The sequence below is a fragment of the Amblyomma mixtum genome, chromosome 5 (genome assembly GCF_055824585.1).
Source record: "Amblyomma mixtum isolate Tamu chromosome 5, ASM5582458v1, whole genome shotgun sequence".
Classification (NCBI taxonomy): domain Eukaryota; kingdom Metazoa; phylum Arthropoda; class Arachnida; order Ixodida; family Ixodidae; genus Amblyomma; species Amblyomma mixtum.
Window position 1 is genome coordinate 188,708,287 of NC_143016.1, and position 22,990 is coordinate 188,731,276.

A 22,990-nucleotide genomic window follows, 5' to 3' on the forward strand; every position below is an offset into this window, starting at 1 on the left:
GTCTCAGCACACTGCACTGCAACTGAAAGCACGAAGTGACAATTTCGGTGGCGGAACAGCTTGTTCATGGGGCTATTATGTGCACTTACCCTCGCAGATTTTGCAAGATCGAAATCGTTCTTTCTACATTGGCTATCTAGCGCTGGTGGACGTGTTTGTTGCGTTCGCCCATTCGGAAAGGGTGGATGCCGAACGGGCGCGAACAGGGGCAGTAGATGTCCTTGTGCAGTTCGGTTCCGTGAAGCTCGCAAACGATCGCATCCCGCACCTTTAACTCTCCGTCGCAAATCTTTCAATGGAGAGGACTGAGTCGGACTGGTTGGTTCATGTTGAATGGTACGGCAAAATAGCGCTGACGGAGGGGACAGAAGAAGACGAGACAGACACATGCGCTGAACGAACAACCAAATGGTTGATTGCGAAAGAGGGGGGCAATATAAAGCACAGAAGGGAAGCAAACGCGGGACGAACATGACATGACATTCATGCGGCAGCTATCAAATCATTACTGATTAAGAAAGGCAAGCTCCTGTGGAAATATAGTCACTGATGGTTGGTTGTCTTACACATGAGATACCAAATTCGTGAATGTGATAAGTCTCTGATATCAGGCTCGAGGTATAAGACGCGTTCAATGTTTGTAAACAAACCGCGCTTGGCACTGATTGGCTTCCCCGAGGAAACTTCCGGCGGAAGTACTTCCGGCATGCCTTCGCAGCGCGTACGTGCTGCTTCATGCAACGTGCGGCTGTGTTGTTATTTCTGTTCCGTGCGCAGCGCTGCACACGTTGGTGCATCGCGATGTCTAGTGAATATTTTAAAAAGCTTGACACGCATACACAGAGCCGCTATCGAGAAAAACTGTCGTTCAGGGGCGAAGAGCTTCCCGATCCGCTTGACGATGCCGTGCGGTTCGCCTTCACATCGGTCTCGCGCAATCTTCCACCTCTTACAGTGACGGACATTTTCGTCTACCTCGTTGAAGGTATGTGCTTCTACACAAAGGAACAGTTCAAAAGGGTTGAAATGCGGGCCAGTTGGTACAGGGGTAGTCAAAAAATCCCAGGCCGCTCCGAACAGCCGCGGAGCGGCTGCTCTCCGCTATCGGGGCGCTGTTATCGCACTCGTGTCTCGCCGCGCTCGGGTTGCGAGGGTATCCGCAGAGAGGAGGTGACGCTCCCTCTCTCTCTCGCTCTCCATGATAACAAAGCAGTGAAAAAGACAGTGAGGCGCGCGCCTTCACGCCTGCGCTGTTCGAGATTTCCGCACTCGGCTGCGGTGCAGCGCGTCGCGGAGCAGGCGACCATTTGCGCAAAGTGACGCGCGCTGGCGGCCGTATTTAAATGGATTTCGCCTGCTTCTCCCAACTTCTCGGCTTCCTGGCATACGATATAATGCATTTACCTTCACCTAAGCTCTGTTGCGGCTCTCTGAGCACTCACTTTGAGTTGTGACGTGCTATATTTATAGCAGTCTTGTTAAATTTTCTGGAAATTTAGTACACTCGAATACGATTTCAGGACGCATTCTCTGCCTGAAATTCTCAAGGGTTTTTATTGCTCCGTTATTGCCATGTCGAGTCTTGTATTAATGAGTAGGTTTAATGCTTTAGCGCAGGTAAAGCAGGCAGAGTCGGTCGTGTGTTGGGGAGTTAGCACGTGTTGCTGAAGCTTTGGCGAGTATTTCATGCAATGCTATGCAGTATGCTCCAGCTAAGAGGTTTACGTTTCCGGCACTTGCACTCCTCCCTCGGCGCTCGTGAATTCGTAGCGAGAATGAGTATTTTGTCACAATGTCAGAATATAAGCGCCAACGCGTGGGTTTCACGACATGCCGTCATATATGGGCAATCAAAATTATAGAGATTCAGCCAGATATTTTTGCACCGTTCCTTCGATTTCAGGCACCGCGCTGCTCTTAGACGCGCCAATATACTCGTCAACTCTGGATAGGCGTAAAGTCGGCATCTGTGATTATCTGCCTGTACTCGGATGTGTTTGTGGTTGGCTTGCCGGACTGCTATCCACTTTGCGTTCAAAGATGTTGCGTTCGGCTTCGGAAAAAGAGCGAATCATTTCGCGTCTGGGCACTTGTACGCATCTCTACTATTTACGCGCGGTGTCCCTGTCAGGGAACTTTTTTTGCTTCTGCGTCCTCACTGTTTCATTCAGGAGCGCAGAAATGGTAGGAATTTAATATGTTTAGCCGAATATCATATACGAAAACAAGCTGTTTCTTTGACAAACTTCCAGTTTTTTATTCTTCAACGGCGGACTCCCGCTGTATCTGTCGTGGAGCTCGTACTATAAGCCGACTGTCTCCGCCGTTGACGTCAGTATCTGGCCTTGCGTGCTCAGCAGCAGTGGAACTAAATTGGTCATGAAATCTGTGTAGCTATACTCCATCCGCAGCCATCGTCCGGCGAGCTGTTCATAGCGTCAATTCATTTCAGAGGTAAAAATAATAAGGTAACAAAATTGAATTTTCAGCGCCAACTGCCATTTCCATCACAAGACAATTCCATCAGCACGCGGGTAGCACATCCTGGTTCATCATATTTCGTTCCCATCTTGGTTCTATTCTATAATTATAAGTGGTCACGGACGTTATACGTATAATTGCTGTTCAACAACTTTTTATTTATTTATTTATTTATTTTATTTGAACATACTGTTAGTCCCTTCTTGGGACTGTTACAGGAGTGGATTTATAAATAACAAGATGCAAGTTAACAACACAATAAAACAAAAGCCAGCAATCAGGTTCAAAAGACAAGAAATCAGCATTCATATGTGGAATCACATCAAATGAAAAACAGAAAACGGAAGAAAGCCAAACTCTGGCCTTCAAAACATGTGTTCAAACACGTATCAAAGTATTCATTAATACAATCATACATTTGGTACATAATCGAGTGAGCAAAAAAAAAAGCAACATAAAACCAATACAGACTATGGATGGTCATCAATTCTGGCTTGATGACAAAACTGATGAGACTGCAAGCTCCATGAATTTTTCTAAGGAATGCTGCGCAGTTATAGATTTATCGAGGGCGTTCCATTCCCTTACTGCTCGGGGAAAGAAAGAAAAATAATATGTGTTGTTAGCACAGAAGTATTCATTAATCGTAAAATCATGCTTGTGACGTGTGCCTCTAGAACGGTTAAAACTAATGTAAGTAGCAGGATCCATGTTGAATGCATTATGAGTTAATTGATATAAAAACTTGAGTCTATGAAGTGTTACGCGACTTGATAATGTGTCGAGGCCTGCGCGGGAAAGCAGCTCCGTGGGAGAGTCAGTACGCCGGTATCTGTGGTAGATAAAGCGAACCGCTTTTCGTTGAACTGATTCGAGCATGTGTACATCTTTTTGCATATACGGAAACCAGACGACGTTTGCATATTCTAAGATTGGGTGGATAAGGACCTTATACGCGAGTAACTTCGTATCTGATGTTGCAAAGTGCAAAATGCGTTTAAGGAAGTATAAACTACTCATGGCTTTTTTGGTAATATTTTGTACTTGGGCTTTGGAGCTGAGATCGTCAGAAATAATCACACCAAGGTATTTCTTTTCAGTTACTGTTTTAAGAACTTCGTTGCCTGCGCCATAAGGGAAGCTAAGTTTTGTTTTCTTATTTGTGACTGACATCACTACAGTCTTTTCCATGTTGATCACCATTTGCCATGTATTACACCACTGTACGACGTTGCTTAGAGCTGTGTTTAACTTTTCTTGGTCTGCTTGACTGTTTATTTTTTGATATAGCACGCAATCATCAGCAAAGAGACACATCTTTACATCCACGTGATATGTTATGTCATTTATGTATAAAATAAATAAAAATGGTGCAAGCACAGAGCCCTGCGGCACACCAGAAATAACCGGAACAATGTCAAAGGCATGGTCATTGTATTGCACGTATTGTTGGCGTTCCGATAAGTAGCTGGCTATCCACCTCGTAACGGGACCGTCGCCAAGTATCTTATTTAACTTGAAGTTCAGTTTGGTATGCGTTACACGATCAAAAGCTTTCGAGTAATCAAGGAATATTATGTCGGTTTGGCTTTGGTCGTTGATTCCCTGCGCGAGGTCATGAAAAATTTCTGTGAGCTGGGTAACAGTGGACAAGCCTGCTCTGAAGCCATGCTGGTTATTGTGAATGATGTTCTTGGTCTCGGTGTGTTCTTTAAGAAATTTTAATAAAATATGCTCAAGTGTTTTGCAACAGGTACATGTGAGGGATATAGGCCGATAATTAGACAGGGACGTTACGTCTCCTGATTTGTGAATGGGAACTACTTTTGCTATCTTCCATTTAGCTGGCAGACAGCTGTCCTCGAGTGACTTGGAAAATATTAGATAGAGGTATTGGCTAATAGGTTCAGCATAACGCCTAAGAAAGCAGTTCAGAATTTTATCAGGACCGCAACTCTTTTTTTCATTAAGGTTCAATAACAAAGAAAGAATCCCATGTACACTTATGACTGGAGCGCCTGAAAGTTGTGTTGACTCATTGCTATGACACGCGAATGTTCCTAAGACATTATTGTCGGCAGTGAAAGTGGATTGGAAGTAACTGTTAAATGAGTCAGCTTGCTGTTTTCTGTGTGTAGGTGAAGAAGCAGTCACATTTTTTTCTATTTATATACCTCCAGAACTTTTCCGGAGAATTTTTGATGAAGTTGTTAAGTGTAGTGCCACAAAATCGTTTTTTAGCCTCAAGTACCTTATTCTTTAGTTCTTTTGTTAGCTTACTTATGTTTACCTTTAGCTCTAAGCTTGCTCTTTGCCTATTTCTTTGCCTTAACCTACTAATTTTTCGTTTCATGTGAATTATATCTCGAGTAATCCACGGGTTGTGCTTGCTAGTGGCCTTCTTTATCAAAGGGATAAAAGTTGTGATGCAGTGCATCACATGCTCTTTAAATTGTGCCCACAAAGCGTCAACAGTAGTACTACTATGGACATACAGATCATAAAAGTCATTGAATTCATGAATGAGATAAGTCATGACAGCCGCATCATTCGCTCTATTGAATGCGCGCACATATTTTGTCGGGCCACGCAGACGGTCCGATTTCGGCAAGTTTAGTGTAGATAGTACCATTTCATGATCAGAAATACCTTTTGAGACTTCCACTTTACAGTCGTCTATGTTAAAATGGATACTAACAAACACCAAGTCCAGTATTGAACTGGACGTTCCTTGCACGCGAGTAGGCTCACTAACAATTTGCACAAGCTCCAAAGTAAACAGGATATGAAACAAAGCATTGCTTGTTTGATCAGCTGAACTTAAAGTATTCCAGTTAACAAGTGGGCAGTTGAAATCACCAGCTAGTATGATAATAGAGCCATAGGCGTATTTATACATATAATCGAACAGCAGATCTAGGTATACAGTTTCGGCATTTGGCGGCCTGTACACAGCGCCAACTTTAACAGAATTACATTTTAGGTGAACTTTGCACCAAACGGCTTCTACCCCTGGAATGTCAGGCATTTTTGAGAACGGTAGGTCATTTTTCAAGATCACCTCTGAAATGAATTTACGCTATGAACAGCTCGCCGGACGATGGCTGCGGATGGACTATAGCTACACAGATTTCATGAGCAATTTAGTTCCACTACAGCTGAGCACGCAAGGCCAGATACTGACGTCAACGGCGGGGACAGTCGGCTTATAGTAAGAGCTCCACGACAGATACAGCGGGAGTCCGCCGTTGAAGAATAAAAAACTGGAAGTTTGTCAAAGAAACAGCTTGTTTTCGTATATGATATTCGGCTAAACATATTAAATTCCTACCATTTCTGCGCTCCTGAATGAAACAGTGAGGACGCAGAAGTAAAAAAAGTTCCCTGACAGGGACACCGCGCGCATATAGTAGAGATGCGTACAAGTGCCCAGACGCGAAATGATTCGCTCTTTTTCCGAAGCCGAACGCAACATCTTTGAACGCAAAGTGGATAGCAGTCCGGCAAGCCAACCACAAACACATCCGAGTACAGGCAGATAATCACAGATGCCGACTTTACGCCTATCCAGAGTTGACGAGTATATTGGCGCGTCTAAGAGCAGCGCGCTGCCTGAAATCGAAGGAATGGTGTAAGAATATCTGGCTGAATCTCTACAATTTTGATTGCCCATATATGACGGCATGTCGTGAAACCCACGCGTTGGCGCTTATATTCTGACATTGTGACAAAATACTCATTCTCGCTACGAATTCGCGAGCGCCGAGGGAGGAGTGCAAGTGCCGGAAACGTAAACCTCTTAGCTGGAGCATACGAGCATACTGCATAGCATTGCATGAAATACTCGCCAAAGCTTCAGCAACACGTGCTAACTCCGCAACACACGACCGACTCTACCTGCTTTACCTGCGCTAAAGCATTAAACCTACTCATTAATACAAGACTCGACATGGCGACATGGCAATAACGGAGCAATAAAAACCCTTGAGAATTTCAGGCAGAGAATGCGTCCTGAAATCTTATTTGAGTGTACTAAATTTCCAGAAAGTTTAACAAGACTGCTATAAATATAGCACGTCACAACTCAAAGTGAGTGCTCAGAGAGCCGCAACAGAGCTTAGGTGAAGGTAAATGCATTATATCGTATGCCAGGAAGCCGAGAAGTTGGGAGAAGCAGGCGAAATCCATTTAAATACGGCCGCCAGCGCGCGTCACTTTGCGCAAATGGTCGTCTGCTCCGCGACGCGCTGCACCGCAGCCGAGTGCGGAAATCTCGAACAGCGCAGGCGTGAAGGCGCGCGCCTCACTGTATTTTTCACTGCTTTGTTATCATGGAGAGCGAGAGAGAGAGGGAGCGTCACCTCCTCTCTGCGGATACCCTCGCAACCCGAGCGCGCCGAGAGACACGAGTGCGATAACAGCGCCCCGATAGCGGAGAGCAGCCGCTCCGCGGCTGTTCGGAGCGGCCTGGGATTTTTTGACTACCCCTGTACATTGTAAACGGAGAAAAAACCAGTCACACAAGACGACGGACAAGAAGAGTGTACACACCACAACGACTGGACTAACAACTGAAGTTTATTGGAAAATACATGGTCCGAGGAAGGCCAGCAGAGCATGCGCAACAGCATCATCACTAATCACTGCGCAATCACTGTGGTGTGTACACTCTTCTTGTCCGTCGTCTTGTGTGACTGGTTTTTTCTCCGTGAACAGTTCAAAAGCCACAAAATGACTGCAGCTTACAACGCATTGTTAAGTGGAAAGGTGAGGCGGCTTAAGTCGTTCAGAGCAGGCCGGCGTGGCGACGGTGTCATTCTCGTCGCGGCCGCTTTGGATGCCAGCCAGACGCTGACTAGGTCATACGAAGCATGGTGCGTCGTCAGTGATGACGGGAATGTTGAGAGTGCTCACTGCACCTGCATGGCGGGGCTGGGCCGGATTAAGAAAAATGGGCGGCCTAGGCTAATGCGCATGTAGGTCTCTCTCCCTTTCCCTTTAATTACCCCTCCCCCGCCCTCTGCTACACTACTAGAATATATCCCGTGTTTCATTTTAATTCTTCCAAATTGAAAAGAACGAAGTGCGATCAATGGGATTCATGCCTCAATGATGCATTAGCATTACGTTTACAGCGCACAAAGAAATGCCCAACTATTCGTGGCCGAGCGCCGATCGCCACGGAAGAGCCACGTGAGCCGACCGACAACTTGCGGGGCTGCATTGCAGCTCGCACCGCCTCCTCTCCTCTCCTCTTTCAGTGCCGCCATACACAAGCCGACAGACGGGTTTTCGTTCGCAGTGCAGTTTTAATGCTAACGCATTGAAGAACAAGCTGAGCTAGCTTCTTACTGTTTAGCTGGGTACTCCGGCAGCGAATGAGAAATAGAAACACTCGTTAATTAGTGCTCCGATAGGGTAATATCCAAAATTACTAAAGTTATTTTGACTACACGATGAGCTTTTGCTACTTCCCTCGTGGGGCACATTTGAATAGCACAATCCTGGTTCAGTTCTTAGCGTGCTCGGCTGCTGATCCCCGTACCCGGGTTCAAGCTCAGCTACACGGCGGCCGCGTTTTGATGGATGCGAAATGCAAAAAACCACTCGTGTGCTATGCGATGTCACAGCTCGTTAATTATCCCCAGGTGGTCGAAATTATTCTTGAGCCCCCAACTACGGCACCTCTTTCTCTCCTTTCATTCACACCTTCTTCCCTCCCTTCAAGACGCGGGTGAGTTGTCCACCTAGAACTGAGGCAGCTACTGCGCCTTCTATTTCCTAAAAAATTAAAATTTTTCACCTGGCTCTACGAAACCAATCCCCCCCCCCCCCAAAAAAAAAAAAAAGAACGAACAAAATAGCCCCGGCCGCGGCGATCGCATTTCGTTGGAGGCGATATGCTAGAGGCCCGTGCACTATGCGATACCGGGAACGGTTCGGGTGTTCACTAAGATATGTGAGACAATTACGTACAGCGCCATTTCCTTCTCAAAAACCAATTTCAATATCACTTTAAATAACCCGAGGTGGTCAAAATTATCCAGAGCTTTCCACTACGGCGTCACGCATAGCCGGGCTTGATTTGGGAAGTTAAAGCCCATAAAACTAAACAAAACCCATAAGCGAGTATTTCGCTTTCCTAGTAGCCGCCGGAGCATGAACTGAAACTGTGGGACTTCCAAGAAGCTGGCCCAGCCCGACTTGTTTTTCAACTGGGTGAAGCTAAAAGAAATGAATTCTAGAAGTGTGTGATGAGAGACCAGTTGGTAAGACATTCTGAAGACATAAAACTACGCAGGAGACAGGACACAGAAAAGATGCAGACAGGACGAGCGTAGACTAGCTAGTCTACGCTCGTCCTGTCTGCATCTTTTATGTGTCCTGTCTCCTGCGTAGTTTTATGTCTTCAGAAAGCTAAAAGAAAAACTAGATTTTTGCAGAGAGCAATTCTGACAACTAAATGCCATATTTGTGCTAAACTTGAACTCGAACAAATTGGTGTAGCCGAGAGAAGGATTCTATACTGCGCGCGTTTATTTCCTCCACTGTCTGTGTATGATACTTGCACAAGTAGACGCCGCTTCAAAAACCGCTGCTCATTCTGGTTTCGCTTTGTCTATCCGGCTGGGACACGAAAGCGTTGCATTTCCTTACATTTGTAAGCCATGAAAAGGGCGCAATGCAAGTATTTTTCACATCGAGCTCCACATTGTGGTTTTGCTATTTGTGATTTTAAAAATTTCTGGATTTTTAGCGGATTATGAAAGCAGTTCCAGCGGAATGCTTGGCGCCGGGGCGCCTGTTTGCCAAATGCAGCCGGTACAGCCAGCGATGACAGCGCCGCCCACCGGCAGGTAGCAGCCACATTAAGGCTGGTTATAAATATTCATTCAGAACGACGGCTTGACATCGGCGCTATGGCGCAGTGGATTAGAGGCACGTATTGCGTATGGAAGGTCGGCCGTTCGAATCCGCTCTCCCTAATGTAATTTTATTGTTTTTTTTTTTCAAATTCATTTCTTTTTACTCCTTTCCCTTTTAGGTCGCAAATCGTGATGCTTACTGCCATATAACGCCGTTTAAGATTTTCAAAAATTTTCTGCAAACTTTTAAACACATTATTCACACCGCTGCATTATCAGTATTGATTTTAAACTAAATATTACATGGTTAGTAACAATACGTTGCTATAGACTTTTAAGCATTATTTAGGGATTCATTATCCCTTTTAGGTAAGGCGTTCAGACAATCTTCAGTCAGCGTGACCGATTCACCGTGCTTTCAAGCCTTGTGGCTGTACAGGCTGCAGTTGGCGAATACGCCGCCGGGGCGGGAGTCCCGCGTCGCCGCTCTGCAAAAGCGCATGTTATGCTGACGCCAGGATTCTCAAACACACTACCTTCATACGCCACCGGACGGGGGGATTGACAGGAAACCGAACCACGAAAACGCACATCCGCAATCCGTAAGCAAAGGCAGTTCGTAAGGAAAGGGGCCGCGCCGGTGTGGCGGGGGATTCCTGTTTTTGCAGCTCGACAAGCTCTCCCCAACTGATTCGGCTAAACGAAGTTACATCATGTGGGGGCCCGTCTCCCCGTTCTGGTTTTCTCGTTTCATACGTGTCACTCGATGTTCCATCGCCCGTGGTTCCATATACTAAGCAGGTTGGACTAAATTGGCCCCCTTCACCCTCTGTTGCAAGTAAGGCCCTGGGCTGCAGCCCCTTTAGCCCACCCCCCTTAATCCAGCGCTGTGGCGGGGTAAGTACTACGTCCTCCCTAAATAGCTGCCTCGGCCGCTTGCGACCGCTAGTGGAGCAAATGTCCGGGTGTGTGTTTGTTTTGCGGAAACAGTTTTCAAGCGCGATAACATGCGAGTGCGAATACTTCGATAACGTGAAGAGATTATCGCATGGATTCCCGATAATTTATAAGCCTAGAATGCTTCCATTACCTCACCGCAAATTTTTCCGCAGAGGCATTTACAAGAAACTCTGTCAAGAAAATAATTCTTTTTAGTATTTTGGGTTATTCTTGAGAAGTGGTTGACGTTGTCCGTAGTGTGGGATCATTTTTGGCACCCAGGAAGGAAAGATTGAAGGGATGTGGGGAAATATTCAGTATCTTTCGCGTTGTATCGTCGTGTTCTTTTACGTCCCGTGATTTGCACTGTTTTCCCTTCTAGATATTGTTTTCACCTTAGGAAATTTATTCAGGTGACCTAGGACAGAATGCCATGTCATATAACTTTGTTGGTGATTTCATGGCAGTTAGAGCACGTTGCCATTAGTTTAATACGTTTCGTTTCGAGTGATTTGGTTCTTATCTAAGATGAAAAACAGTACAAAACCACACAAAGGACAAAGAAAAAGAAGACTAGACACAGGCACTAAACACTCTTAATAAATTGTTTAATATATGTTGGCTGGCTTGTTGGTTAAACATCTTGGCGACAACAGCGTGGTCGGAACACGGAGAAGAAAGATTGACACAAACACTGCCTGTGTTTGTGTCAATCTTTCTTTTCTGTGTTCCGACCACGCTGTTGTTGTCAAGATAAGTTGTTTCCTTGTGTTTTGCCAGATTGAAAGTGCTGATAAATATGTGTACACTACTTTGACTTGCAGCCTCGGAGAATTTTGCACCATGTTCCTTCACTGCTGTTCAGTGTTCAGGCAAATGGGCACTACAGCGATGTGTCACCAACTGATGTCCAGTGCAAGTAGACTGCGGTGTCCAGAAGAAGCACAGTGAGCATTTTTTTCTTTGCATGAACAAATACTTTTCGGAAACAAGGATTGAACACTAAATTTCTTGCAGCCAGCACCAGATAGCAAAATCAAGTTCTTTAAGCCCAGCTCCTGAGATTGTCCCAAGACCACAGAAGACAGTACCAACTTGGACTGATCATGAGGTCTACGGCTTCATCCAGCAAGTCAAGGTGAATCCTTATATTCAGGAATGTCCTTTATAGTTCCTTATTGGTCTACAGTAATTCTGTGATCTGCTCTTACAGGGATTTGCACCAAACACTCTGCTGTTGAATTCACTAACGGATAGTGAAGAGACTGATTCTGCACCCGAGTCATCTGAAGCAGCTGCCCAGGAATCCAAGGAATCAGCTGGGCTTGAACAGCCATCCTTGCATTCTCCACTGCGTGCTGTGTATGGCGACAGTAACTTGCTGACAGCGAGATAAGTGCAAATGTCACATGAAGACTGCATTGCGATTGAGCAGACAACTCGTGACCAGTCCAAGAGCACGAGATGGAAAGAAGAGCGCCGAGTCAGGATTACTGCCTCTGTGTGGCACCGAGTAACAAGATGTAAAACCGGGGCAGACAGTCTTGTGGCTGAAATTATGGGTTATGTTTAGGTACCACATGTGCCAAACCTGCGCTGGGGGGCTGTGAAGCAGAGCCTCAAGCAAAACAAGCTTTCTTGACTCATCAGTCACCGCATCACAGCCAGCTTGAAACTAGAGACAGTGGCCTGTTTGTGCTAGAAAGGCTGCCAATCCTGGCTGCAAGCTTATAAAAGGACATTATAAAGTTGATACCTCTAATTATTTTTCTTACTCCTCAGGTTATAACACGAGACAAAGGCATGCACTAACAATCACCCCTTTGAACGCGCGAAATAACTGCTTTAAATCTTCTTTTTTTCCGAGGACAATCACTGATTGGAACAAACTTAATAGCGAGACTGTTAATCAAAATTCTTTACTTCTGTTTGAAAAGTGCCTATAAATGTTGTGAATTTGTGTGGGTTTATATGCTTGTATTTTGTTTTGTCCCACCCTGCTATGATCTGTACAAGATCGCAGTATCTATAAATAAAAAAACTCCAGATGCTATTGTGTGTTAAAAATAAAGAGGCACCGACCAAAAAGGTGTAGTCAATATGACAGACGTTTCGGATTCCACACGGAAGCCTTGTTCACTGAAGGAAAAAATTTCCAACATAGGGCTTAAGTACGCTGCACTAATCGCCGCAGGCATCTAGCGTACGCGGGCGGCAGATTACCGATGTTACGATTCAGCGTGTGATCTGTTGTCTGTATTAACAAGGACTCCAGATATTGGCGTGACGTCCAGTTTTTCTCACGGCCGATAACTGCGGCCTCTTCCTAAGCGATACCGTGCTTCGCGCTTTCTGCATGGTCAGCAAGTGCGTTGGAAGCCACCTTCTTGTTTCTGACGTCATTCTTGTGATCTTTCAGCCGTGTCTCGAAGTTTCCGCTTTCCCCTATGTAGGAATAATCGAAGTCTGAGCAGGGAATTTTATAAATTACGCCGGGAAATCTTTCCTTCTTCGTCCTGTCTTTTACGGCCACCACCTCATTACGAAGCTTGCACGCAGGAACATGGGCTATATGCACATCATATGTGCGAAAAGTGCGAGCCAATGACTCACTCACGCCTGGCACGTAAGGGATGGCAGCTCGTGCACGGCAAGGATTGCGAGCGGGCTGAGATGGCCTGGCTATTTGGCGTATAACAGCATCCTCAAAGTGGTTTGGGTAGCCACATTCGTTGAGCTCGTGGCGTACTTGGCGTAGGTCAGAGGCTTTATCCTGAGGCTCCGAGCATATTCTTTCCGCACGTCGGACGAGGGTAGAAACGACGGAGCGCTTGTGGCAAGTAGGGTGGACCGAGTTAAAATGAAGATGCGTGTCTTTTCTATGCACCTTGAATGACATTCGGTCATTGCATCGCTCAATCATAACATCCAGAAAAGGAAGACGTCCAGAAAAAAAAAAAGACGTCCCGGATTTCTGCGTTCAAGGCTCATCTGCACTTCAACCTCGTGTGCAAAGCCAGGAACCTTACTCCGAGATCCCTCTGCTTGCTTCGACCGGTCGATACTTCCTTCGGTCATAGTGTTGTGTCTAGAGCAGAACGGCAGTTGCTTCAAGCCAGAATCCTGGATTGCAAGGACTCAATCAGGTACCTGCAGAATCAAGCCTTTTTTGCCCGTCGCCGCCTTGAACATCAGTCCCCGAACGAGTTCGCCAGCATCCAGTTGCACGCCAACTTCGTTGCGAGTTTACAGTCCCGCCAGCGTGAGCGCACGCACCAAGAGAAGCTAACCAGACTGCTGCCTAGCCATAAAAGGAGTGCGACCAAGAGACCTACTTCCGCCGTCCACAATCTGTCTTCGTATAGGCCTACCCGAGCAGAGCTCGCCGTGCTGGATCTCGGTTTGAACTTCAACACGAGAGCGGCACCTGACACAAGAAAAATCATTTGTGCTGTTGAACAGGCTGTAGGTCTTGTGGAAAACAGTCGCCGAGAGGAGGCTCGCAGCATACTCGCCAAGCTGCCACGTCGGCTTCCCACCCCGCTCCTTCTTGAGGAGCGTGATGCAGTGAAGAGCCTCCGGAGCAACGCGGATATTGTAATCCTCCCTGCTGACAAGGGCAACGCCACTGTCTTCCTTAACAACTACGACTACGTAGAAAAAGTGACGACGCTTCTGAAGGATGAAGGCACGCACGTGCGGCTCAAGCGGGACCCCACACTTATGGTAGAGCGAGGGCTACAAAGGCTTCTGGTTGACGTCTTTCGGTTTGTTCCACCTCAGCACAAGTCCTTGTGCTTCAGACTCCTTTGTCACAACGGGTCTGCACCTGCATTATATAGTCTCCCAAAGATCCACAAGCTGAACGTTCCAATTTGGCCAATAGTGGATTTTACCAGCTCTCCCTTGTACCGGCTTTCAGGCTACTTGCGCAAGGTTTTTTCGCCACTCGTCGGCAAGGGTCCGACTTTCGTACGGAACTCTTTCGATTTTATTGAAAAGGTGCGGGAGGTCACGATCGACAGCGACGATGTCATGGTGTCGTTTGACGTCATATCTCTGTTCACGAGTGTCGTGCATCTGGCTGTGGATGTGGGCCGATCAGTTCTTCAGAACGACGACGGACTGAGTGCCAGAACACCTATCGAGCTACCGGACCTGTTGAGGCTACTGCAGTTCTTCCTCGAAAACACATACTTTGTCTTTTGGGGTACTGTCTACAAACACGTTCACGGCACTGCCATGGGAGCATCAATCTCTGTCACAACAGCAAACCTTACAATGGAAGCATTGGAAGGCCGAGCTCTGGCTTCGTTCCAGCCGCGCCCGAAGGTCTTTTTCGTTACGTTGACGACTGCTTTTGCATAATCAAAAAGGATGCCTTGGCTGCTTTCACGAATCATTTGAACAGCATGGAAGATTCCATTCAGTTCACGATCGAGGAGGAGATTTCTAGACGTCTTTCTTTTCTGGATGTTATGATTGAGCGATGCAATGACCGAATGTCATTCAAGGTGCACAGAAAAGACACGCACACAGGCCGGTATCTTCATTTTAACTCGGTCCACCCTACTTGCCACAAGCGCTCCGTCGTTTCTACCCTCATCCGACGTGCGGAAAGAATATGCTCGGAGCCTCAGGATAAAGCCTCTGACCTATGCCAAGTACGCCACGAGCTCAACGACTGTGGCTACCCAAACCACTTTGAGGATGCTGTTATACGCCAAACAGCCAGGCCATCTCAGCCCGCTCGCATGCCTTGCCGTGCACGAGCTGCCATCCCTTACGTGCCAGGCGTGAGTGAGTCATTGGCTCGCATTTTTCGCACATATGATGTGCATATAGCCCACGTTCCTGCGTGCAAGCTTCGTCATGAGGTGGTGGCCGCAAAAGACAACGTGAAGAAGGAAAGATTTCCCGGCGTAATTTATAAAATCCCCCGCTCAGACTGCGATTATTCCTACATAGGGGAAAGCGGAAACTTCGAGAGACGGCTGAAAGATCACAAGAATGAAGTCAGAAACAAGAAGGTGGCTTCCAACGCACTTGCTGACCATGCCGAAAACGCGAAGCACAGTATCGCTTAGGAAGAGGCCGCAGTTATCGGCCGTGAGAAAAACTGGATGTCACGCCAATATCTGGAGTCCTTGTTTATACAGACAACAGTTCACACGCTGAATCGTAACATCGATAATCTGCCGCCCGCGTACGCTAGATGCCTGCGGCGATTAGTGCAGCGTACTTAAGCTCTATGTTGGAATTTTTTTCCTTCAGTGAACAAGGTCTGTCATATTGGCTACACCTTTTTGGTCGGTGCCTCTTTATTTTTAACATGTATTCACCCGACCAGACGAGATTTCGACAAACCTTGGATTTCATCATGCTATTGTATCATGTGCATGCTGCGAGAAGGCTGTGTTAGAGGTGAAGTGTCCTGCATAAGCAAAAGGTGCTTCCATAACCACTACTACTACGCTGGCTTACCTTAATGCTGATTTAAAGCTCAGGCATGACCATACATATTACACGCAAATACAAGCCCAAATGGCTATTACTCGGCTGCACCGAGCCTATTTTGTAGTCTACACAGAAAATTCGGTGCTGGTTGAGACTATGACATTTGATGAACAATTCTGGGCAGATAGAGAAACCAGGGCAGAAAGTTCTTTCTTTCAGCACGTCTTCCCAGAGCTGCACTCAATGCAAATTTTAAAAAAGATAGAATGTGCAAAAGCCCCATGCCACTGGCATGGCGCCAAATCTGGACGCATTGTAGAGCGCATCAATGTCTACACTGTTTTTACCTCAAATGTGTAAACTTCAAACGTGCACCAAAATCGTGGACATGTATAAAATGTCAGTAAAATAAGCAGACTGACAAAACAGATTAAGTGTTGCTCAATCTGTTGTCCCATTTTGTTACAATAGGGCACATTCAGGATTCTGTGATTTGCTCCTTTGTTTCAATTTTGTATATTTATGTGTTACTTTTTTCTGACATCGAACAGCCAGTGAATGCTCACATGCCAAAATGCTTAAGACTTGTGAAATATTAAACACATGCCATGGTATTATGAGCAGGCCGTATTACTGCTAGACTTGATATTTTCCGTTTCATGGCTATGTAACACAACATATCGTTACAATGTCAGGCAACACCAGTAATGCTACTGTGCTTTTCATTTTTAAAACAAGATGGCAGGTATGCTGTAAGGTGTAAAGCAGCATTCAAAAACCTTGACTATTTGGCACTTTCTTCTTTTGCTGTAAATACTCAAGCATAGCTTAATCTGTTTTCCATCTGCAGTGACGATTGTTCAGTGCAATAAAACATGTGCAATAAAAAAGAGAAGAAAAGTCAAGATTAAAGTTTTAAAGTGACCTTGAAATGCAATAACCGTAGTATTGGTTTTCACTTGGCATGTGATAAAGACAATGTGGGTACAATATTGCCAAACCTAGCCTCGCACAAAAATGTTACTTCCATAAAATTCTAGTCTTGTACTCATTGAAACTATCACATCACACCACGTGGTCACCGTTCATGAGAAGGAGGCAGCAAGTGTTCATTATGCTTCACTATGCATCAGTGTCTACGCCAAGGTTGTTAATAATTGGAGCTTGCAGGTTGACAAGTCCACAGCAGACGACCAGAATCTTGTCAATGGTTGCGAAATCCGTGTCATTTGACCTTTTCACAACGCTTACCAGCAGCAAACTTTGGAGTGATCTGAACAGTTTCAGTCGTTGAATAGCTCTTTCCACATGAATGCGGACCCGTGAGAGCTTTTGTGATGTTGTGACTTCTTCTACTGGCAGCTGAGGGCGTTTTTTTGTTAAGGAGGGCATCAGTATTTTAGCACCTCGAGCAGCAAACATTTCATCGCACCGGAATCCTCTGTCCTCAAGAAAACAATCCCTTTCCTCAACCATATCCAGGAGGCCACTAGACAGTGTGAGCTCTTTATCAGAGACTCTTCCTTTCTATGCCTTGGAAGCAAATGTTACTCAGCCTGAAAGTGAAATTGCAACAATAAGTGCCTTGACGGTATTGTGGTGTTTGTAGTTTGAATACGTTTGGCTTCTAGCTTCCATAGATGTTGGGCGCTGAATAAATATTTCAGTGCAATCAATGATACCCCTCCGGTCATCAAATAACGGGTCCTGAAAAGCGGGCAGGCGGTGAGATTGCAGGGCTATTCTGGGTGGCCAAATGATGAATTTCTCAAAGTTGTTTGCTAGAACATCAAGCCACGAGTGGAAAATGCCATTCGCAGAACCCATTTATATGCCGAATCGGCACGCAAGGTCGTTGGTGAGCAGTGCTAGTCGAAGCCTCATTAACACAGAATATCCCTGCTGCTCTGCATTCAGGGATATTCTGTGGGCTGGTGTCCAGATGGACGACACAAACTGCAGCAGTGCTCTGAACATCGTTACGGACACAAGCCCTGCGTGGAACTTTAATGTTTTGTCCGACTGAATCGCCAAAGTTTGCGTGATCTCTGGTAGGTGAAGAGACTTATTCTCCTTCGCAGCACGTCTGTTTTCAGCAGTTTCAAGGTTTTGCTCCATTTAGGTGTGACGTTTCTTAGTCAACTCACTTTCGTCCAGCAGAGCTTCAATGTCCTTTGTTGTGAGGGTTGTTTGTGTTTCAGCTTCACAGGTATTCCTAGGACTGTCACCAGGGTCGGTGGAGTCACCTGGGGATGTTGAACGCTAGGACACAGCAGTACCACATGCTTGTTCAGAAGGCAGTTTCTTTTGAGCACGTTGGAATCTGCCGATCTTTTGCTTTGAGTTTTCCTGTATTCGGTAAGGAAACACAGAATGAACATAATCTGGGTGATTTGCATCGGAAGACGGCTGGCCTGCAAAACAAGAATAAAAAAACATGTCACGACACACACTCAGACTATCTGCAACTAAAGTCGTTTTAATGACACTTTCATTGCTGTTAGTGAAAAGATGAAATCAGAGTAAAGCAGTGGTTTTGTGTACGCACTAATAAAAGAGCAAGATGATATGTGCACATATGCATGCTTTCTGTTGTATCAGCATGGCTTCTTCTCAATATGTGTTCACACAAATATGAATTTCTCAAACGTGCTTGTGATGTTAAAACAGCAAGGTCGATTGAAAGGGGATAAACTTTTGCATTCCTGCAGTGAAGTGAAAATTGCAACTGTTTACGAGAGTAAAATCCATAGCCTGCCTCCGCAAAGTCGTAGTAAATAAACCCAGGTAGTGACTGAACCTTCTCGCATGTATGGAATCCACTGGTTATTGCTGGGATTCTACTCTGCGTAATCTAATATCGTCGATACGGTTCTACACATAAAAAAGAAAAAAACGGCGGTTCTATGGATGGCTAGACATGGACGTAAATATCTTTGGGCTGTGGCGTTGCGATCAACAGCAAGGAGTTTTACATGGCATGCCTATGAACTCAACTTTACGAGCGGCAAGTTCCGGATGAGTCAAACTGCTCGCGCGTGGGTCACACGAGATATGAGGCAGTAGTACTTCCATATAATTCATCCGCATGACAGCACCGGCGCTACTATAAGTAGCAACGTACCTTGGATGAAGTGAGCAGAGCAAATCTGGGAGCTCTTTGTAGGCTGCCAGTTGTCCCGGCGAACTGCCGCTATCCAAGCATTTTTCCTACCGGCCTCGGTGGTGAACCTGAACGTTCGCACTGCCGAAAGAAGGTTTGTGCCTGAGCGAAGGCAGTGCACCCAGGCACGACACGACACGAGCCCATCCTTGACCGCCGAACACATTTCCAAGCGAGCAACCGTAGACACCGCACTGATATGTTTTGCCGAGCTAGTAGCGTGTCCCACCAGGCATCGGGTCCAGGAGCACCGCCGCAGTGCCGAAGGAGGAAGGAATCGTGGGCCGGAGACGGGGAGTAGGGGAAGTGAAGGAAAAACTGTATTTACATAATTACATGATTATTTGCAAAAATGACAAACAAGGTAAAAACTGAGAAGTCTCAGGGAAACGTTGAGCGTATCGCTCAGGGAGTCGCTCCGGGAATGGCTTCTCGATGAACGGCTGGAGCGCTTTAAATAGACCCTCCCGAGATCTTCCCGCCTTTTTCAACCAATCGTAAGGAACTTCGTCCGGGTGCTCCAAGGTCGTTCACCGCTTCGTCGTCTTCCTCGGCTGAGGCCCCTGAATAGTCGGAAGTGGCCCGTCAGGCCAGGTGGATTTCATATCTTGTCTCGAGGAAACAAGATGGGTGAACACCTGCCGCGGCGTCACCCCGCGGTTGACAAAAGAGCTAGGACCGGTTGAATGGCAGGCGCTTGGCAGACGCTCGTCTCCGCAGGTAGCAGCTGGCGTTGAGACATGTCACCTTGACAGATGCACACAATGTCGCAAGGTCAATACTTGGGTGCCTTGGGTGACGTTTAAGGGGTACTCCGGAAGACACGTCGTGGCAGTTAGGCAGAAGTGGTGGTACCAAGAATCCAGGAGTTGAATACCTCCCTCGTGTTCGTTTCCACCTGTCATGAGGTTGCATGGGAGCGCGTGTATGAAGACCACTTTCGCAGAACGACGCACTGCCTCTAGACATGGCCTAGGTGGACACAGGTGTGACGGGAACACACAAAGAGAGTTAAGGGGGGGGGGGGGTAGAAACACAACAGCACGTCCGCCGCCCGAAGAGGTCTCGTAGTGGTTGCAGCTAACGCTGCTGCGCGCAGAGACCTGGAGTTGTGTCCGTTCGGCTTTAGGTCACAGCTGGGCCCAAAGGTTCTTCTTGCTTCGTTGACAACTGTAACGGTCTCAACCAGCAAGGTACAAAGCCCAACAAGCAGCAAGCGCCAAACTGACTTTAAGAACTGCCAAGCTGTTTTCGGTCAACAAAGTCTCTTTAGAGGAAATGAGCTGTCGCGTGAAATTTACGTCCTCCTCCGAAAGTTTCCAAGTTTGACCAAACCAGAATACACAGAGCTTGGTTAGCCAAAAGGCAGGAAAATTTTTTAAAATTTGGGGGGGGGGGGGGGGTGCCGTAGCACGGTTTATCTCACAGAAAGCCACCTCCCGTGAGAGCATAAAGAGAAGGTGGAGCTGCTGAACACACATACAAAACAGAAAAAAAAATGATTCCCGCTAATGCAAAAAAAAAGAAAATACAAATTTGCATAGCGGAATAACGTCTGGGGAGTCAGGAAAGGGCATTACACGGGAAAGCTTCGGCGGAGGCCATCAGCGTTGCCATTATCTCGTCCCTTTTTGTAACGCACGTCAAATGAGTGCTCCTGTAACGCCAGGCTCCAACGAAGGAGTCTACCGTTTTTAGCTGACATGTTCCGAAGCCAGGTCAAAGGGCAGTGGTCGGTTTCCACAGTAAACCGAGATCCTGCCAGGTAACACTGTAACTTCTGGATTGCCCATACGAGACAGGCGCATTCCTTCTCCGACACACTGTACGCCTGCTCGCGTAGCGTTAGCTTCCTGCTAACAAACACTACGGGGTGTTCCTCTCCGTTTTCGGCCTGTTGAATGAGGACGGCGCCCATACCGCGGTCGCTGGCATCGCACTGCAGAACAAACGACCGTTCGTAGTCAGGGGCTCGTAAAACGGGCTGGCTAGTCAAGGCTGCCTTGAGGGCAAGAAATGAGCGTTCCTTGGGGAGGTCCCACACGACTTTCACAGGTTCGCTCTTTCGCAAGCTGTCCGTGAGGGGGCTCGCGAGCTCGCAAAAGTTTCGGATATAATGTTGGTAGTATCCGGTTAGCCCGAGGAAAGAACGAACGTCTGTTTTGGTGCCTGGCCTGGGATATTCAGATATCGCCGCTACTTTTAGTTCTAGCGGACGCCGGTAACCGCGTCCGACGACATGGCCCAAATAGGTAACTTCCGCTCTCCCCAGTTGACATTTCGTAGCCCTGACGGTCAAGCCGGCCTCTCGCAACCGTGTCAACACTTCTTTTAGATGGTACAAGTGTTCCTCCCAGCTCTTTGAGTAGACAGCTATGTCATCCAAATACGGAAGTGCGTAGTCATGCATGTCCTGCAGGACCCGGTCCATAAGCCGGGAAAAACAAAACGGCACGTTTTTGAGGCCATAGGTAAGAACAAGAGGGCGAAACGTTCCCAAGGGGGAAATAAAGGTGGCAAATCGGCTCGCCTGCTCAGTCAGAGGCACCTGCCAGTACCCTCTAGTGAGATCTAGCGTAGAGACATACTGAGCGCTACTTATGGTCTCGACCCTCTCCTCCAGGTTTGGAATCGGGTAGCTCTGATCTCGAGTGATTTCATTCAGACGACGATAGTCGATACAGGGCCGGGGATCTTTACCGGGCGCTTCAACTAATATGATCGGGGATGTGTACTCACTCTCCGACAGCACTATCAGTCCTGAGTCTAGCATCCGCTGTATCTCTGTTGCCAGTATCTCTTTCTGCCTAGGCGAGACACGGTAGGGTCTGCACCGAACTGGCTCGTTAGAAGTTAACTGTATGTCATGTTCCATCAAGCTCGTTCTCCCGGGCTGGTCTACAAAACGGTCGCCGAACTCTCGCAGAATAGCTACCAGGTCCCTTCGCTGATTATCGTCTAGCGTTGGATCACTGCCAACTTTCTCACAAAGCCCTTCGAGTGCGGAATCTAACGCGGACTCCGGGAAAAAAATCTGTCTCCACTTCCTCAGGCGCGTTCAGAGCCAGGTGTACAACAGCTTCTCTCTCTCGGTACGGCTTCATTAAATTAGTGTGATAGATGCGTACCTCTTTGCGTCTGCCAGGAATTCTAACAGCATAGTTAGTGTCGGAAAGCTTCTGTATCACTTCCGCGGGGCCCTCCCACAGCACCTCTAGTTTGTTCTTCCGTGAGGCACTAAGCAAAAGAATTTTGTCTCCAACGGCGAAAGTTCTTTTTCTGGCGTTCCGGTCGTAATAAAGTTTTGCTCGTCCCTGAGCGGATTTCATGTTGACCTCTACCAGCTCGCGACATGACTGAAGGCGTTCTAACAGCTGCAAGACGTACAGCCGGCCAAATCTTTAGCTGGCGTGCGTGACGGCTGCCTTTTCCGTGCTCCCGCTGCTTATGACGGAGCAAACTTGCGAAAATATCAAATCTAAGCACAGACTCGCAAAGCCCGTGCTCAGTATTGAGCTTTCCACAAGTTTACTTCGTCACAAAGCGCAGGAGCGCAGAAAAAAGGGCCGTCGCGCACACCAGCTTAAGACTTGGCCGGCTGTACTCTACGACAGTGGGATCCTCTCCGCGCCCTTCCCACGCCTCGCGGAGCATCTGTAGCGGGGACCGCAGGGATCGGCCATATACCAACTCTGCTGGGCTGAAACCGGTGGCTTCGTGAGGCACTGACCTCAATGCAAACATTGTAGCAGGCAAACAAGCCTCCCAGTCTCTTTTGTGTTCATAACACAAAGCCCTCAGCACTCTCTTTAGCACAGAATGCCACGCCTCCACGCTGTTGTTTTGCGGGTGCCGCACCGAACTATGAACAATGCGAATGCCGCACCTCTCGAGGAAAGTAGTCGACAGAGCACTGGTGAAAACGCTGCCCTGATCACTCTGTAGTTCGGCCGGAAATCCGACCCGGGCAAACACCGAAAGCAGTGCCTCAACTACCTCAACCGAGTTGATTTGTTTCAGTGGTACAGCCTCCGGGAACTTGGTAGCCGGGCAAATTATGGTGAGAATGTACTTGTAACCAGAC

At 47.1% G+C, this 22,990-nt stretch overlaps 2 pseudogenes; one reads left to right on the forward strand and one right to left on the reverse strand.

Moving 5' to 3' along the window:
* The first annotated feature begins 801 nt into the window (after positions 1-801).
* On the forward strand, positions 802-15,086 carry LOC149345180 (uncharacterized; annotated as a pseudogene).
* A 1,779-nt stretch (positions 15,087-16,865) lies between these two features.
* LOC149345181 (uncharacterized) lies at positions 16,866-19,072 on the reverse strand (annotated as a pseudogene).
* Positions 19,073-22,990: the final 3,918 nt, after the last annotated feature.